The sequence below is a fragment of the Eurosta solidaginis genome, chromosome 3 (assembly GCF_040869045.1).
Source record: "Eurosta solidaginis isolate ZX-2024a chromosome 3, ASM4086904v1, whole genome shotgun sequence".
NCBI lineage: Eukaryota > Metazoa > Arthropoda > Insecta > Diptera > Tephritidae > Eurosta > Eurosta solidaginis.
The window spans coordinates 239,007,058-239,027,381 of NC_090321.1; the positions used below are offsets into that span (position 1 = coordinate 239,007,058).

At 39.0% G+C, this 20,324-nt stretch overlaps 1 long non-coding RNA gene across 1 annotated transcript in view; it reads left to right on the top strand.

Moving 5' to 3' along the window:
- Positions 1 to 18,669, top strand: part of LOC137245265 (uncharacterized) — a 28,759-nt gene extending 10,090 nt beyond the window's left edge. The window contains exons 2-3 of the long non-coding RNA XR_010951286.1: positions 5,535 to 7,301; positions 18,458 to 18,669. This is a non-coding gene — a long non-coding RNA (uncharacterized lncRNA). The remainder of the gene's footprint in view (positions 1 to 5,534; positions 7,302 to 18,457) is intronic.
- Positions 18,670 to 20,324: the final 1,655 nt, after the last annotated feature.

Sequence of the window (20,324 nt, forward strand, 5' to 3'; positions counted from 1 at the left end):
CGATTTTTGCTCAAGTTATCGTGTTAACGGCCATGCGGAAGGACAGACGGAAGACTGTGTATAAAAACTGGGCGTGACATCAACCGATTTCGCCCATTTTCACAGAAAACAGTTAACGCCATAGAATCTATGCCCCTACCAAATTTCAAAAGGATTGGTTAATTTTTGTTCGACTTATGGCGATAAAAGTATCCTAGACAAATTAAATGAAAAAGGGCGGAGCCACGCCCATTTTTAAATTTTCTTTTATTTTTGCATTTTGTTACACCATATCATTACTGGAGTTGAATCTTGACATAATTTACTTATATACTGTAAAGATATTAAATTTTTTGTTAAAATTTTACTTTAAAAAAATTTTTTTTTTAAAAGTGGGCATGGTCCTTCTCCGATTTTACTAATTTTTATTAAGCGTACATACAGTAATAAGAGTAACGTTCCTGCCAAATTTCATCATGATATCTTCAACGACTGCCAAATTACAGATTGCAAAATTTTTAAATTACCTTCTTTTAAAAGTGGGCGGTGCCACGCCCATTGTCCAAAATTTTACTAATTTTCTATTTTGCGTCATAAGTTCAACTCATCTACCAAGTTTCGTCGCTTTATCTGTCTTTTGTAATGAATTATCGCACTTTTTCGGTTTTTCGAAATTTTCGATATCGAAAAAGTGGGCGTGGTTATAGTCCGATATCGTTCATTTTAAATAGCGATCTGAGATGAGTGCTCAGGAACCTACATACCAAATTTCATCAAAATACCTCAAAATTTACTCAAGTTATCGTGTTAACGGACGGACGGACGGACGGACATGGCTCAATCAAATTTTTTTTCGATCCTGATTATTTTGATATATGGAAGTCTATATCTATCCCGATTCCTTTATATATGTACAACCAACCGTTATCCAATCAAACTTAATATACTCTGTGAGCTCTGCTCAACTGAGTATAAAAAGACTTATTTTATGAATTTTTTATAAGCTTATAAGCAAGGAACACTTTCGATTATTTGACGCTTATTTCTAAACGATTTATAAACAAACAAGTAAGGAAAGCTAAGTTCGGGTGCGCCTTAGCTCTGTAGGGCGACGTCTTTTCGAGATATCGCCATAAAGGTGGACCAGGGGTGACTCTAGAATGTGTTTGTACGATATGGGTATCGATTGAAAGGTGCTAATGAGTATTTAAAAAGGGAGTGGGCCTTAGCGCGACAACATCGCGAGCTTGCGGTGGCTAGAGTAAGTGGTTCCAAACCTCCAAAAGCAAGGCACGAAGGCGCGGGTTGAGGTGGTGGATAAAGCGCAATCCCCACGGTACCAAAAGTTAAGGTATGGATACCATGCGTGATGAAGTCGGAGGATACACTGCGACTTCTGCAGAATCAGAATCCAAACATACCGTCACAGGATTGGAAGGAACTTTCTGTATCTCGGCCTACCGAGGAAGGTCAGATGTACATCTTCCAATAACAAGCAGGCGGAGGATATTTTGTACATGCAGTTTGCAAAATGTTCTTTGGCACTGGCAAAATTTACATGCGACTCAGGAAAAGAAGTCCCGAGGATAAAAATTCTAACACGCTAGAGGTGGGCGAAGTCGAAAAGGAGCTCAAAAGCCTAAGGGAAAAAAGTCAAGTGGGTCCCCGACGTCACCACGAAGGTGTTAGAAGAGGACCAACCGCCAAATGGTGCTGTGACTGTGACTCGTACAGAGGAACACCCGGCACAACAGTTACGAGAGGCTGAAGGGGGCGTCGCATATTCTAAACCAAAAGGGCAAGGGGACGACGACGACGTCGCGATGAAGGTGCTGGAGGGGGACAAACCGCCCAATGGTGCTGCGAGTCCTACAAATAAACCTCCAACACAGTAAAGTGGCGTCGAGCAAACTCCTAACACTTGAGGGGGGTTCGTTTGACGTGGCGCTGATCCAGGGGCCATGGCTCTCATCGGGAGGAAAGGTTTCTGGACTTAGCGCGCGCGGGTTTGGCGTTTACTATGCGCAAATGGAAAGATCGGTGCGAGCTGTAGTAATGGTAAGGAAACAGCTGCATTCATATATGCTGCCTAATTACACCACTGAGGGCCTCGCAACGGTGGTCGTTGAGCAAAAGAATAAGCAGGCATTTATCCTGGCGTCCTGCTACATGGCCCATGCTGCGAAGGTTCCACCGATGGAGTGCAAAAGCCTAGTACAGGAGGAAGGGCGGTTGGTCATAGGCGCAGATGCAAATGTGCACCACAATGCGTGGGGAGGAGCAGATACGAACGAGAGAGGCGATATGGGTATCGATTGAAAGGTGCTAATGAGTATTTAAAAAGGGAGTGGGCCTTAGCTCTGTAAAAATCTCCCCCTGGCTGCGCGACTGATGTATGTACATATGTGTGTATGATTGTATTGGCATACAACTGCGGTAAGACTTTAAATAAAGCATAATGCATAAGTAGGCCAATTCATAGTTTTTTTTTTTTTTTTTCAAATAAAAAGTTTTGACAGTTGCCGTCAATAAATGAGGCAGTTTAGTAAAGTGCAGCAGCTGTATTGGTGGTGGCATAAATTTCTTAGATTATTGTATGCCGTAGTTAAATGATCGAATATAACGTTTTTGGCTATGAATAAAGCTGAATGTGACAGCGATATGAATGCCTTCGCCAACTTTAAATTTTGACATGATTATTTATGTAAGAATTTTTTTGTTCAATTTAATTAAAAACAAAAAAGTAAGATGAAACAATTTGGCAATTTAAAAGAGTGTCGTTTTCAATGAAGATCTACGTTTCAATTTATTTCCAAAACTTCCAATATAAAATTTGATATAGAGTAGCGGCCGGTCTTCGTACGAGCCTGGAACTGTGCCAAAATCGATATACAATGGCATTAAAACAAGACTGGATGTTCTGGGAAATCAAAATCAGCCCCGAAACGGGGTCTTAATTGCACAGTATGACAAGACTAGCAGACGACCTCGTTAGCCGTAAGCATATGCCCCTAATAACTGTCAGAGGAGTACTCATTAGTGCTTGGACTATCCGCATATTCGAATATCCGGATATCCATACGGATATCGGTTGACACGGATAAAATCCTTACGTCATGGATATCCGGTTAATATTCGTGTGTGATTTATGAAGATCCGGTTAATAATAGTATTTTTGGATATCCAGTGAAAGCAATAAATTGATGTTCCATATATGTTTATCTAACATTAATAACAATAAATTCGTGGGCATTTAAATCAATTAACAGCGTTTTTTTTTCACAATATAAACAAATGGCACTGTTCTTATTTTCACTTGTTTGTAAAATTGTAGCTTTTTAATTTTTTACGTTAATTTAATAATCTACAAACATATTTCGTGAACAATTTTTCAAATATCCAGATTTTCCGTTTACGTATCCGGATAGCCGAACAGCGGATATCCGGTTTTCCCATTTATGAATCCGGATATCCGGATAGCCGAATTTTTTGCTTAGCTATCCGGTTTATCTGGAGAGTTGAAAAATCCGGATGCAGTTCACAGCCTTAGTACTCATAGTAGAAAGGCATTTTTGAGTGGTGTAGGTATGTCGGACAGACAATAGATGTGAGCAAGTAAGATTATACAAAAACGCCTCCCTTCTACAAATGTGGGAAATTGGAGCGGCTTAGATGAAACAAGCGGCTCTATTGGCCCAAGACTAGAGAAGATTAAGAAGCGGAATGGAAGAGAATGTAGTTTGTGACTTCTGGTGGCATATATTACCGAGCGGGGATAGGGAGAATATTTTCAGACTATTATTATTATTATTAGGCCTGGAAGCACTGCGACCTTTGTGTAGATCTATTGTGCATCAGCATAATTTTGTATGTGAAGGCTTTTGATGTATTTAAGTACCTCTTCAGGCTTTTTGCCCAATATCACCTAGAAATTAAGAGTCACACCACCTAGATGGGAGAGCCTTTGACTTGCCAGAGCGACGCATTCGCAGAGAATGTGAAACGGCGTTTCATCCTCCAACTCACAGAAACGACAAATTTGAGTAACGCATATATTTAACTTACTAAGGATATCGTATACCACAGTGTCCCATATAGTAGTGTTCTAAGGTCCCCCCTGTTTATATTAATGAGTTTGGCTAATACTTCCGTTGCCGAAAGTATAAGCAGTTTGGCCTGTCTTTGCTCTGGACAGTCAATCCAGTGACGTCTGAATTGTTTTGTTTCCCAGTTACTTATGGTTTCCTAGCTGTGCGCTTTTGTGAGCCCACAAAAGAGCTCTGGACCTACTGCTGTAGCACCCTGCTTTGCTACGTAACCTGCATGTTCATTACCTGCATGTCCCTGATGTCCGGGAATCCATCCTAACAAAATCTTGTTTATGGCTCCCATGTCATTAAGAATTTCAATGCAGTCATCCACTAGCTTAGATGTAACTGTTTAGGATTGCAAAGCACACAGGGCATGCATGATTGCACGGATTTCTGCTTGAAATATGGTGGGGTAGCATCCCGATGATCTCGAGTTCTTGAAGTTCGGCCCATATATGCCAGCTCCAGTTCTTCCGTTATCGATTTTCGATTCATCCCTGAAACATACTTCTGAGTCAGGGTCATTGTAAGGATTCCCTGTTTCCCAGTGGGTCCTATCCACAATTAACAATTCAAAGATCGTTGAGATTCTGAACTTAGGCGTCATTACGTCACGTATTTGTAATGTGTGATTTCCTATGAATATTCTTATCACTTTCATATGCCTTATCATGTTTCCTGGCTTCAACTCCGAAATATTTTGAAGTCTTACTTCGCCTAGTGTTGCCTCTTTCTCTATCAGAATAGGGAAGGGGGGTATTCCCACTAAAGCAATAAATGCATCAGCAGGGGACGTTCTCATTACACCCGTTATTTCCAGACCTCTATTCAGAAAACCCTCCATTGGCAATATAACTTACAATAACCTATCATATTAGTTAATATATTACGAGTCGGTAAATTGGACAACCTCAACAGAATATGATGGGTTGACAGATCCAACTTGTCTTTTATAAGCAGAATGCTAAAATATATAGGAATAGCTGTATACTAGAGAAATTATTGGGGAATTATTCGGAAGAATTTCGTTGCTATGCATTGTTTCACTTAATGTGTAGAAGACTAGTGTCAAAATGCAAGTTGTAAGTCCACACAAAAAAATGTTTCTTATTAAAGCAGATCCTGTACATATGTATATGATAAAAAACCACACACCCCCATTATATGGTTGATAACAAACCACACAAACATACAGAATACATCAAATAATGGGCGAACCGCAAATAATACACCTAAAAGAGAAATTGTATGGCCAATTCTGCTACCACAGTGCTTAGGAGCTGTTAACATGCGATTGTGCAAACCACTGTTTAATAGGTATTATGTTGTAATGAAATCAGAAAAATATGGGCACACATAGGAAGTAGTTTAAGCACATACTTGCCCATTAAAAGTGTGTATAGTGGAGCAAAAACTTTTATTTCATACATACTTATTTTCCGTTTTTTTTTTTACATATTGCAGTCGCTAATAAAAATGCACTAAACGAGGTAACAGCTGCTGCATAAAGGTATTGAATGAGGACAGTACGAAGGAACTTTTGCCACCGAACAAAAAGTCAGCGCAATTTGCGCCTTAGCAACCATGCCACTTTAGCAGCCAGAATTTCGAAATACTGAAAGACTTCATTTCTTTGGGAGCCAGCATTAGCAAAAATAATAACCTCAGCTCTGAAATCAAGGGAATAATCAAAAAACGTTGCTTTTAACTGGGAAGGCAATTGAAAAGTAAAGTTCTATCTCGACAAACTGATGATCTACAAGTCACTTATCATACCCGTCCTGCTCTATGATGCAGAAGCATGGACAGCATCAGATCAACCGCGGGGAGTGTTCGGGGGAAAAGTTCCTTCAAAGACTCACACACTCGTTGGTGATGGCGAGTGCCGAAAAAGATTTAATGATTAGTTCTACGAGCTTTACACAAACATAAACATAAACCAGCGAATTAAAGCGCAGAGAGTATTTTCACTGGAACCCGCCTATGGAAGCAGAGGAAGAGGGCGGTCATATCCCACTAAAAGTACGAGAGAAAACGAACCAGGTTATCACCCCCAGCGGGTTAGGGGATTAGAATATACCCGCGATAGATATGGCTGTCGTAAGAGGCGACTAAAATACCAAGCAGACTCAAGGAGTTGTGTAGCGCAACCCTCTCAATGTATTGTCAGCGCAAAATATAGCTTCTTCAACACAATTGTCAACCTCACCTATCCGTCGCGAATCCTTTTTCATTAGCAGCCGAGCTCTGGCGACCCCGAACTCCTCATGGATCTAAGGGATGGGAGGGCGGTATGGCCTAGAAGGTCGCATGTGGTTTTACCATCTGCGTACGATCTGCATCCGGCAAAGGACCATAAACATCGATAACACTCCCCAAGGATTCCGGGGAGTGTGCTTTTCGCTACAACAACTACAACAACCAGGTTGTCAATGCAAGTTTAAACTCCAGTCAAAGTTTACTAAACTTTAACCTTGCAACATTGTTCGATAACATAAAATGTTTCTGCTTTTCGCAGCTTAAGCGAGCAAAGTGGCAGGATTAAACTCTAATCAACTTTGACTGGAGTTTAAATTCGTAATGAAAAATGGAACCTTGATACGTCATGCGTGGTTGGGAACTAGTAGATAATGCATTAAATAAGAGTAAATATAATAAAACATTAAAAAACATGACACCTAATCGAGATATTAAGAAATTGTGTACCATACAGCGGAATCTTGCGACCAAATTTTAATAAACTTACACATAATTCACAGCACAGGAACAATGCAACTAAAGGGGGCGCCCGATGCAAAATATTTAGAAATTTGATACCAAACCGCGAATTTTGTGATCAAATTCATTGAGTTTCGAGTGAAGATGAGATGGGTCTTGGAGTGTTCGAGAGAAGAGCTCTCCGTAAGATTTACGGTCCTGTCCATAGTACCAACGGAGAGTTTCGACGGTGTTCGAATGATGACCTGTATGTACTTAGCGCACATATGATGATAGTGCACAGAATAGAAACCCAAAACCTTCGCTGGCTAGACCATGTTTTGCAAATGGACGAAGGCATTCAAGCCAAGAAAAAGTTTCATTCGGCGCCGCATTTTGAAAGCAAAGGAAGGGCTTCGCTAAGTTGGGAGAGGCAGGTGGAGGAAGACTTTATCTCCCTAATGGCATTAGCTATCCCGAAACAGGGATAGCTGGCATGACTTGTTACGAAACGGCCAAATTGCTACAATTAAAGTAAGTAAAGCTTAGTTAAATGTAGCTTCTTTAACGGTTTACATTAAATATCACTACATATATCACTTTAAGCTGGCAAATTTACTATTTGCATTGTCGCAGTGACATATATCTTCATATATTATTATTTGCAGTTAGTATCTGCATATACATATGTATATTTATGTATGAAATAGAAAAACAACAAAAACCTTATAACCCATTCTAAAAACCAGCAACAATAACAATACGAACACAACCAACTAGTTCCCTAGTAAGTTTATAAATGTCAACGGAAGTTTATTATTATTCATGCTCACATTTATCGATAAAATTATATTTTCCTCTTTTGGCTATTTTACTTTCATAGAAAAATTATGGCACATGAAGGTATATGAATGGTCAAAATGGTCACCACATACACACAACATGTTTTCATACAAATATACAAAAGAACTTATGCGCATGTAGTTGTCATTGCATGTCCGTAAACAGGACGGGTAGAGGCGTTACAAACCCGCTAGTCATAATGGTTCACATTTTGAATAAATTATATGGTAAATAGATTGCGTGTGTGGCTAACGGCATTCAGAAAATGGTTAGTAGTGAACAAACAAATATACTAAAGGAGTGGTTTGGGAAACATGAGGGGAATATAAGTAGCAGAGAAATCATTTCATTTCATTTTCAAACTGCTGTAAGTGTAGTAAAGCTAGAAATTTTAGTAGTATACTATAGCATATTTCAGATATATAGTAAGCTAATAAGTTTACATATATGGTATAGTAAGTGATAGTGGACGCATATTTTGCTAAAGATGGAAATGGTTTTTCCGGAATCTAACTGTGGAAGCAACTCCAAAAGAAATTTTTATGTTTTAGCATACATTAATCTAATAACAAGAGACTTTTAGATTTTGTATCGAAATCCTAATACCTGGGTTTTCAGTAGTTGGTTGAGCTAAGCTTAAACTAAGTTTGCTTAAACTCTAGCCAAATTTAAACTCCAGAGCAGTTTTTCAGTCACAGTTTAAGGCCGCCTTTGGGGTAGGCTTTTTTGTACGGCAACATGGTTTTTTTATTATCTAGAAAATTTGTAGAACAAAACGAAGTACCTGCTGTCATCCAGCAAAGAGTCAGCGCATACGCGCCTTGGCAAGCACGCTACTGTTGGCAGCCATAATTTCGAAATAGTAAAAGACTTCGTTTATTTGGGAACCAGCATCAACACTAGCAACAACATCAGCTTTGAAATCCTGCGAAGAATCAATCTTGCCAATAAATGCTACTTTGGACTAGGTAGGCAATTGAAAAATAAAGTCCTCTCTCGGCGAACGAAAATCATACTCTACAAGTCACTTATCGTACCCGTCCTGCTATATGGGGCAGAAGCATGGACCATGACAACAGCAGATGAAGCGGCTTTGGGAGTGTTCGAGAGAAAAGTTCTTCGAAAGATTTATGGACCTCTGTGGGTTGGCGATGGCGAGTACCGAAGAAGATTTAATGATGAGCTGTACGAGCTATACGCAGACATCAACATAGTCCAGCGAATTAAAACGCAGCGGCTGCGCTGGCTAGGCCATGTTATGCGAATGAAAGATGATGCTCCGGCCAAGAAAGTGTTTCTATCGGAACCCGCCTATGGAAGCAGAGGTAGAGAGCGGCCCCCACTCCGTTGGAAGGATCAGGTGGAAAACGATTTAAACTCCCTTGGTGTGACAAATTGGCGCCGGTTGGCGGAGCGAAGGAGCAACTGGCGCGCCTTTTTGGACGGCCATAACCGTTTAGACGGTTAAGCGCCAATTAAGTAAGTAGTAAGATAATTTGTAGATACGGCAACAGCTGGATTTTGGTTACCCAACAAACATAGAAAAAATATTTCCCCAGCCTTACATATATATATATCTAAGTTCGGAGCTGATATCCAACATCATGGTCTAATTATTCTTAACCAATAGTTATCAAGTTGAAATCCAAAAAGTTTGTCAAATGTATAGTTCTCGAGTTTATATCCAACGTCATTCTCAAATTATTTTCCAATCTCTGAGAGATTTCGAGAAATTTACAGCTCTCAAATGTATATCTAACAAATGTCTGCAGTTTATTTTCTACATTGGATATCAACTTTAGGTGGGTTGAAAAAATTTCTTGTTGGGTATATTCGACGCCAATGCAAACGAACGCAAATAACTGATAGGCTAACTAGAGTTTAATCCTACCAGATCAGTCGGTTAAGCTCAGCTTAAACTTCAGTCAAAATAGACTGCAAAACTGCAAAGTTTAGGCAAAATTAAACTGACCAACTGAGTTGAACTTGTACTGAAAAACAGGGCTTAAGATGAAGTAACATTAGCTGTACTTTTTTACATATATATTAGGGCGGGTCGATTTAAAACGGCTCATTTCTCTGTGAAAATCGTATTCTAGGGATCAAAATAAGAAACTTTGCCGAAGGAATCATACCTCTAAAACGAATTCTGATGTCCCCCCTTTGGGTCGAACTTTTGGGTAGGGGTAATTTCAATTCTACCTGCTGTGTCTTGTGGTGGCTTAAAAAAAACAACACAAGCAATTTTACGATTTTCAATTGTATCACAGTGATACCTTCATTTTTTAAAACGGTTGAATAAAAAACCCACACAACTATGTTTACGACATGCAAATGCATCACAGTGATGCATTGGTTTTAAAAGGTTGTAAAAACGTTAATTTCTAATAATTTTTTTTAATTTCTTTTCTATTACTAAGTTAAATGAATTTTTTCATTTACATATGCTCTGACTAAATAAATTTCTAAAGAGAAAAATAAACTCCAAAAAGAAAATACATAGGCATTTCAAAGTGGGATTTTTCAAAATTTGCCCCTACGACCCAAAGGGGGGGGGGGGGCATCAGAATTCGTTTTAGAGGTATGGTTCCTTCGGCAATGTTTCTTATTTTGATCCCTAGAATATGATTTTCACAGAGCAATGGGCGATTTTTTTGCCTCCCCTCAAATCGACCCGGCCTAATATATATACATATGCACTTAAACTTAATATGGACTGCTAAGTGCATAACTCACTTTTGAAATTGTTGAGCAGAAAATTAGTACTGCTAAATTTCAGAATAGATTTACTCAGTTGCAACTGAAAAACTACTCTCCGTTTTATCTCTACACTATTCTCCACTTCTATGACCAGGAAGTACATATGTATGTTCACGATTTATCGCAACCAGTGTTGCCATTTTAGCATTTTTCAAGATAGATTAAGCTTTTTTTCTCTGTTTAGCTTGAAAAGTTGTGATTTGGCTTTCAGCTTCTTTCAGTTTTTTTTTTTTTTAAGAAATTTTTGAGCTCTTTTTAGCATTTTTCAAAATTTTAGAAAATCTAGTTAAGCAGTTTTATGTAGATTCAATTTTAAGAACATTGAATGAATTTGGGCTAGATTTAAAAAAAATTGGGGGCTAAAGAACAGATAATGTTGGCATTATGATAGACAGAAATCGAGGCGTAGTAACTTGATTAGGGCTCTCTAAGTCACATGTAGACAAAAGAGCTATGTAATGATACATATATATGTTCTGTAAAACGACGGATTCGACCCGTCGCAAATCGCATACACAGGAATGGGATAATTCCTTGTTTTTCTGAACTTATGTCAACAGGCATAATATTTTTTTGAAAGATACCGTTGTGTATAAGACTTTAGCTCATATAAAGTAAAACTTACGTAAGGAATTATTATAAGCCAAAAGGTAGAATATAATAACTTCATTATACGACTTATGGACCAACAAATATAAGGCTTACTTACATAAGGCTTTATTAAATGAAATACTTGCTGTATTAGGATCTTTTATATAAGGCCACCTATATGTATATATAGCCCACCTATAATCAGGCTTACATAAGCTGTTACAATAGCGAGGTTGAATAAGGATTGGTGTACCATATTATAACCTTATTATACGTTTTATTGCACATATAAAATTGCTTAGACTTATAATAGAACACAGTCTGACTTCAAATTCCTTTATTCATATTCATAATAACATATTTCAAAACTTTATTTAACCGGGGGTCACTCATCGGCAATGGTTCGGCCAGTCCAGAAAGTGTCATGAAAATATTCCCTCCAAAAATTCATTTGCCAGATATCGGGGTAAACACAAATCAAAAACTTGAAAAGAGGTTCTCAGACAGTGTGGGTTCTTTAAAAGGACAAAAAGTATATTTCAGTATTGAAAACCATTTACCTCAAACATATTACGAAAACTTATAGACTATAGTGGAGTTCTATTTATCATGTATCCCTTTAGCATCTGCTCACCATTTTTTAGGTTTTATGAAATGGGCGTAAAAATTAATTTTAATTTTTTATTATGTTATGTCCTTTATGAATAAAATTAATAAAACGCAGAGAAAGTTGTTATAAACTTTTAGCTTTTTTTCTTAGCCTTCAAAATGTTTATTTAGCCTTTTTTTAGCTTTTTATAGTTGTCAATCTAGCCTTTTTTCTGAAAAGTTCTGGCAACACTCACCGCAACCGATTCAGCTATGAGTTATACACTATATCCATCATTCAGTGAGTTTTCTAGCTCCACATCACGCTCATGTCTCATGGGAATGCTCTGAATCATTGTGAGACTTGAGAAGCAGAGGTCGTGATATTTTTGTACGCGTGAGTTGTGATAGGCAGATGTCGCCGTTGTGGTACATTTACCACATAACGGCTAAAGGTCAAGCAGCGACATCTATTTTTGAAAAAGTATGTTTATTAAAGGCCGCGTTGCCAAACGAAAGATTACAATTAAACAAAGTATCTGGCTAACAAATTGAACCAGACTTCTAGCTGGATTTATCTGGATCAAATCGTAGTTTCATTTACATGTAAAATTATTTGTCTGGCTCACAAATTTTGCGACGGGATGATGACTTATGACCAACAAAGGTTTGTGTCTCCGCCATTCAGCAAACCCCGTTTTGTAGCGAGTTATTTAACCACTGCCGCGAGTCTTCAACAATTGCCACTAGATGAGCCTCTCAAAGATTATCTATTGCCGTCTTTCAGTGAGTTTTACAGCTCCGGCTCACGCTCAATTCTCACGGGAATGCTCTGGATCATTGAGACTTGAGAAACAGATGTCGTGAAATTTTCGCACATGTGAAATGTGATAGGCAGATGTCGCCGCTGTTTTTCATTTAACTCATACGGCGAAAGGCTAAGCAGCGACATATATTTTTGAAAAAGTAGGTATATTAAAGGCCGCGTTGCCAACCTAAAAAGAAGTAATTAAGAAATTATCTGGCTCACAAATTGAACCAGACTTCTATCTGGATTTATCTGGCTCAAATTTTTGTTGTTGCATTTACATGCAAAATTATTTATCTGGCTCAGGATTTTGCCACCGGATGATAGCTTATGTGATGATAAGCGTTTTTTTACCCGCAAATGTAGATGTATATTCCTTTAAAAAAAACACGCCCTATTGTATACCAACAATAAGGAGTACCTGAAAAACTGCAAGTTATCTTTTTAATTCAGACTTGGCTTCTTATGGGGGGCTAAACTCGATGTGATGCAATAAAATAAATAGGTGAAAATTTTAAAGGTCCTAATAGTCCCGTCATGAATTTTAAGGTAGAAGCAGGCAAGTAAAATTGGTGGTACTAATTTGCTATTATTCTACCACTTCGATATATCGCCGCGATAGAAAAGTGGAAAACAAAATAAAAGAGAAAAGAAAAGGCTAAATGAGAGGATACGCGTTCTCACTATTTCACATATTGTACTTATCCGACTAGCCATATTAGATCACGATAGATTTTTACCCACAGCTGGTTAGGAGGCTAAGGATGTACCTTCGCCAGGTATGCCTGTCGTAAAAGACGATATCAATCAAGGGTTTGTATTTTGTTGTCAACCTCACCTATCCGTGGCAAATTTTGTTTCTTTAGCAACCGAGGCTCTGGCTACCTCAAGTTCCTCATGGAACTAGGGAGACGGAATGGCCTAGAAGGTTCATTGCGGTCATATTAAAGCATTTCCGAAATAGTCAGGCTTGAACTTAATGGTGCTTGTTACAGGAATATATCGACTCTATATCCGGCAAAGGACGATCAACATCGATAAAACTCCTTAAAATCTTCAGGAAGTGTCTTTATCGCTACATTAACAACAAAAACAACTAAACAATTTTTAGCATAGTTGCCATGGAACCTCTATCGCTATACATTTTTATACCATTCAATTCACTTTTTATTTCTGCATGATGCTTGATGATTGGTCTAAATTGACAAACGTGGAGATGTAGACCGTCAATGCCGACTGTTCAAATTAGACGCCTACCAAACACTTAGCGGTATCTTTATGATATTACTTCAAATAGCCAATAAGCTTAAGTAATTATTGCTTCAACCGAAGGTTTTAAGAGTGTAACGGACAGGGGCAGTTCTTTGCCAAATTGAATTCGATACACTTTAAATCTGGCCCCTGCTGGCACCGCATTTGGAAACGATTTTTCTTAACTCCCTGAAACCCAAGGTCTAAAATCAGAAAAATTCAAATATTCTTAACCCACTGGCAGGCATGCTTAACCAACGAAATGATATCATTTCGTTACGATAATCAACGTTAATAAACGAAACGAAATGACTTCGTTTCGTTTATTAACGTTAAGATCGTCAAATTAATTAATTAATTAATTAATGATATCGTTTCGTTGGTTAAGCATGCCTGCCCACTGGGGTGAACAGTTATCTAATCGACGTCAGCGGTGGATATGCTCTTGTCTGTTTCCCCATTCCACAGTTATGGACAATGGGATACTCTGAAGATGCAGCCACACAGTTTCACAGATTCGATGCTGAGTTATATTTGACATATAATACAATCTGTGTATTTGGAAGTAGAAGTGCTCGTAACATCATTCGAGAGCAGAGGTATTCGTACATACATACACACATACGTATAGAAATAAAAGTTGTTTTTTAAGAGATTAAGTTTATCAATTTAAAATGTGGCTTATTATTTTAAGGCCATTAATGGTTTTTGGTTAGTAAAAACAATTTTTAGTACTCAAAAGTTTTCAGCGATACACTTCTGAGAAATATTAAGTATATTCCTTATTTTCGTATGTGAAGTGCTCTCTGCTATTGCTCGTAAAGTTTGGTACGTCCACTATATAGTTAACATTATCGTGCTTCTCAAAGCGCTTAAGTGATATTGTTCTTCTGATAAAAATTTTAAATCGCTAATTATACAAAGAGAGGTACAAGGTCCCAAATTGGACCAGGCCTAAGTTAGGTGGCGTGACCTTACAGGAGAAACCTTGCACAAAATATCTAGGAATCATCCTAGACAGTAAGCTGTCAAGGAAGCTCAACGTGGAGGAGAGGGTGAAGAAGGCCTCAAGGGCACTCTATGCATGTAAAAGAATGCTGCGGTGTACGTGGGGCTTATCGCCCTCTCTTTCTGATTGCGTTTTTACAGCGATTGTAAGCCCTATTCTATACTATGCAGTTCTTGTTTGGTGGAAAGCCACACAAAAAACAACATACCCCAAAAAATTAGAGGGGATATGCAGACGATGCTTAGCATTACGAGAACCCTGAAAACCATTTCGATGGCTGCACTGTATGCCATACTGCACATTCCACCTGTAGACCTGGTAGCAAAGAACATAGCATTAACAACTGCAACCAGGCTCGTTGCCTCGTGGCAGCTTGAGCGCCGACCATATGGTCATAGTAGTATAGCGTCACAAGACGAACAGACTACTTGATTCCCTATCTACGCTTCGAGGAAGATCTTAAGGCCACAATAGAGGTGGGCGGTTCGCGCAAGGGTGCGCAAATGGCGGATGAGGCGATACATGTGTACACATATGGTTCCAAAGTAGTGGAAGGAGTAGGGTCTGCGGTATACTGTGCTGATCCGGAAATTAGCATATCCTACAGGCTGCCGCATTACTTTAGCATTTTCGCGGAAATATTAGCCGTAACCAAAGCAGTAGAAACCCTGGAAGAGAATAGCTTAAGCTGCAACCGTGTTAACTTTTATATTGACAGTCAAGCAGCAATTAAGGCAATAAGCTCACATAGCACAACATCTAAATGCGTGTTAGAGTGTAAGCAGTCTCTGGAGAGAATCGAGACAGGGAGAAGCATACATCTATATTGGGTCCCAGGGCACATGGGTATAGATGAGAATGAAAAAGCGGACGAACTAGCTAAAAAGGGCCCATCCCTTGAAGCTTGCTCCGTAGACGTTCCAATTAGACTGGGCGAGATTAAGCGGGGGCGAGAGGTGCACATGACTAACTGATAGGTAAAGGGGTTGGTTCTATTTAAATGGAGGTAAAAAGTCTTTAATTTAGACCACACTCAATAGCGAAAAACGCCGATGCTGTATGGCAGGGTTAGGTTCCTTGTTACTATTACTTACAATAAGCATTGAAGCTTAATGCGGCGAACAGGGCGATGAAGAATGCGGTTGATTTGTAAAACAAAAAAAAAAAACGCTTGGTGCCATTTGCCTCCGAGGAGATTTAGGCCGAGCTTCTCTTCCAATTTGAGTCGTGTTCCTTTTAATTTTCCCTACGAATTGGTAGGACGGCACCCACATGTTTTATGCCCACTACGAATGACATGAATTTTCATTGAGAAGCTTTTCTTTGCAGAAGTACACGCGGAGTGCGGCCCCGATTAGAAACACTTTTTTTCTAAATTTTTGAATTTAGTTTTCCTGGGAATTGAAGCCAGGACCCTCGGCATGGTAGGCGCAGCACGCTACCACTACACCACGGCGCCCGCCATCTGTTGCTTGCTTGTAATTCTACGAGGAACGTTGGAAGCTATCACCTAGGAGTGGTTTTTCTCTTCTTCTTAAAGCGATAAATATACCCCCCGAATAGTCGTGATGGTGCCTTGTCCTATATTGATCCCTTGTGTTCGGAAAACTAGCATCATTAAGGTTTTAGGCCGACTAACTTGGGAAAGATCTGAAATGACCATGTTGAACATGCTACATCTAGTTTCCTCTTCCGATAGCCATTCTTTCCGCGGGAAAATTTTAAGTGCCTTAACCCGCTGAAAATACGCTGATTGGACAATAAAGTGTTCAATACTACTCTCTTCTATGAAGTTCTGGTCGGGTAGACAGCTCCTCACTCGTTTTGCATAGTTAAAAACGCTGCAGCAATTAACGAAGATTGCAATAAACGAGGTTCTTTGTACAGCACCTACACTGGCTTTAAACGCAATGCTGAATCTGTACCCTGTTGACAATATAGGCAAAACAGCCGCATTCCGGACGACAGTAAAGCTTCGATATGTGCGGGATTACTTTGCAAAGAGCACGTTGTCATCTAGAAATACACGCCACACAATCACTGCAACTTCTCTTAGGCGGAGCTAGCCACGGTTAAGGAAACCATAACTCACCGACGCACCTTCGATTCTTCAAGATACGTCATAACTTGGTGAAGACTCACGATAAGAGAGTAGATACGCATTATCTTTTTGTCGAGTCAAAGCAGCCTCTCACAGTTCAAATTGGAATTACTCGTAAGTTTATATGTCTGAATTTGGGTTCCCTTCAGAGATAATTTTTCCAAATAACGTCGAGCAACATCACTAGCTCGTTAAGGATTGGGAAGAACCTCTCCGAGCCATTTGAAAACAGACAATGCGACTCCCTTTTGTTTGATTTCTTTAACCTAATATTGGAGCAAATAATTCTAGCAGGAGATATAGACCGCGATTTTACAACCTATTTTGAAGGCCTGCAATTGCTGGGTTATGCTAGCGTTATTGATACCCATCCCTGGAATAGATAAGGGGACAAAAAAAGTGTGTTTTGCGGTAATTGAGAAGAAAACAAAGTACCTAATGTCACCCAGGAAATAATGGGAGCAATCGCACCTACATAGCCACGTCACTAATAATGGTTCGAAACTGTGAAGGACTTCGTCGGGAAACTAGCATTATCAGCGAAAACAATGAAAGATAGAGAAACCAAACTGAGAATATTTTTTGCGCCTTCTACATATATTTTGGTTATTCTTCTGTTCATCTAATATTTGATGACGCAATACTATATATGGCCTTATTGGCTGCGCCCACGCTACCGCGAGGCATTAAATCGCGTTACATTTCTGACCATAATTTTCTTCGCCACAAGACCTACAGCTGGGATGTGTAGCGCTCCTGTTATGCATGGTATTGATATCCTGCATACCCCTTCAAATTTTTTGAGGAAGATACTTTTTTGTGTGGCTGTCCACCAAGGAAGGACTCCATTGTTTAGGATAGGCCTTATAATCGCTGTAAATACTCAATAATAGAGAAGTCCCACGTACACCCCTACTCTCCTTTACTGCTGCCGAGGCCTTCTAAACTGTCTGCTCCACCTTGAGCTTGCATGAAAACTTACGTTCTCGAAAGATTCCTAGATATTTTCTACTACGTTTCTCCTGCAAAGTTACTCCTCTATCGTAGACCTCGTCCAATTTGGAATAGAATACCACTTAATAGACAAGACCACATCTGTCTTCCCGGCGTTGGTGGTCAACCCGACATTGGATGCCAAGTTATGTTTATACCGAAGCGTCTGATCCATAAAGGTTAGAGTTTGTAACAGGTAACAATCTAGAACTAACCCTAAAAAACTTCCGAACAGGTCTTCTGCACAAAAAATAGTCCTAATAGATGGTCTGCAAAAATCGTGTGTAACTTTTCTTCTCATGGACGCATTTAGTATATGTGAGATCCTCAAGGACCGCCCTGTTTACTCATAAGCATTTTTTTTGCCATTTAATTGCTGAATGAAATACGTGAACTTTCCCCACTAGAAGCGGTATCGAACCGGCAAGTTGCTTGAAACTACTAAAAAAATTACCTCACGTCCAATTTTTGCTTTGTACTGAATAAAACATTGACGGCTACTAGCTCAAATTACTTGCAAAAACACCAATAAGGGCGCATTATTCATTACTAGCAATATCTCCGCATATCATGCCCATTTCCCCCTCTAACTCAACGAAACGAGCCACCAAGCGAGCTTCACATTTCAACTCATTACACCCACCAGATCAACATCAATTTCAGTCATTAGCACATCACTACGATAATGTGATAATGCTAGTCTACACTTCACTATTTTTGCTCGTCCTTTTCTCTTTTTTATGCAGAGGTTGTTAGAGTTATGGTTGCTGCCTCACCTAACCTCTTTTATGTCATTTAGCTCGATAAGGTAAATGAGTGAGTGAGTGACAAGCATTTGAGAGCATACGCAACTGTCATTAGCAATGAAGGACAAGGAAATGTGGACGTAATGGGACAAACGATGAAATGATTAAAATAACAGAAGCAGCTGTGACAAAAGTGAAGGCGACATCATCAACAGCAGAAACAGGTAGAAACAGGAAGTACATGATACAGATGGAATTCTAAAGATTACTTTGATAATAATAAAACAAAGAGCATCAACATTAATTTTTTTACATAAGCGATTAGCTTTGAGTATAAAATTGATTAATGAGAAAATTAATCGAAAGTATTTCCTATTTTGGTGAAAAGTTGTGCTTTTGATCCATTAAGATAAACGGAGGTTTATAATAAATGTTTCCTATTATTTTATTTCCTCTATTGTGGCTATTGTAGTATTTTCTAAATATAAGCCTTATACTATTTTCACACAGACGGCTTATTGAATAATAAAGGCAGTTTTCTACATTAAGACGCTTATTGAGCTCAATCTTCCCTACAAAATTCGAATCTATAATTATTTCATTAGTAGCTAATCGAATGCCTAATGAAGTCAAAAGCACAATGCAACTCTGTGGGCCGCGTTCCGCTTCTTAGTTTTTGGTGTGTTCAGTGCTTAAAAATGTCATTTGTCAAAGTAAATGTCATTGTCTGCATGGCGGAACGATACAAGGTGGCCGCATCGAACAGCTGATTATAACCTTTTTTATTTGATTTCATACATCAACTACCGGCGCAGTACGATTTTGACATTTGTCCATCGAATTTATAAGTACATGGATTTTTTTTGTTTGTAGGTATGTCACCATGCTGCCACCTTGTATCGTTCCGCCATGATTATCTGACATATAGCATTGTTATGTTATTCGCTTGACATTTCATCCTTCATACTAATCGAGCAGTTACTTCTGTGTGAAAATTTTACGATTTCATTAGAAGGTGAAATAAGATCATTAAGCTTCTGTGTGAAAACAGTATTATACAAATCTAAAAATGTTAAGTTAGGTTAGGCTAGGCTGATTGGAAGTTGTTCAGCTAAGGAACAGCAAGCAAGTGGTCGGGGAGCTTAAATTTCTGGATAGTATCGAGATCAAGATAGAATACTTTACAACAAGTTTTAATATTCATTAATATGCATTAAGTCCTAGCACATCCACCGCGTTAAAAGCCAACAACACAGATAAATTGCGGATTAAATCAAGAACCCCACCACAGAACAATGCTCGTCTTATCAAAAGGTTTTGATACAGTGTATCACGGCACGTTACTCCAAGACTTGGAAGGGTATCATAACATCTAAACCAAGAAGAATTAAAGAAGGGGTGCCAGAGGGTGGTGTCCTGTCTACGCATTTGTTTGACTTCTATATATCGAAGGTCTCTTCGTCACATGAAGGCCCTGGTCGCCCACGGATCAGCTATTCAATAAAATGAACGTCTATCTCTGTAGTATTTCCAGTTCTTTAGCCTCGCCAAATCTGACACTTTCACCGATCAAATCATCGGCCACCTTACTTCCAACGTTGACAAGACAAGTTCCGTCCATACTGGACATCCACGTCTACCGTCTGTTTTACAACCAAACATACTCGATCAGGATTTTCATTTCGGTAAGCAGCATCCGGATTTAAACTTAGAAATCATAGAAGTACAAAAATCGTCAAATTTCTTGCCGGCAGATATCGGGTAAAGATTAAGAAACGCTTCTTATCACTTACAAAGCAATTGCCCGACCAATCAATGCACTGCTTCAAACCTTTTGACTTCTTCAGAATCTTTTGTTTAAAATCGC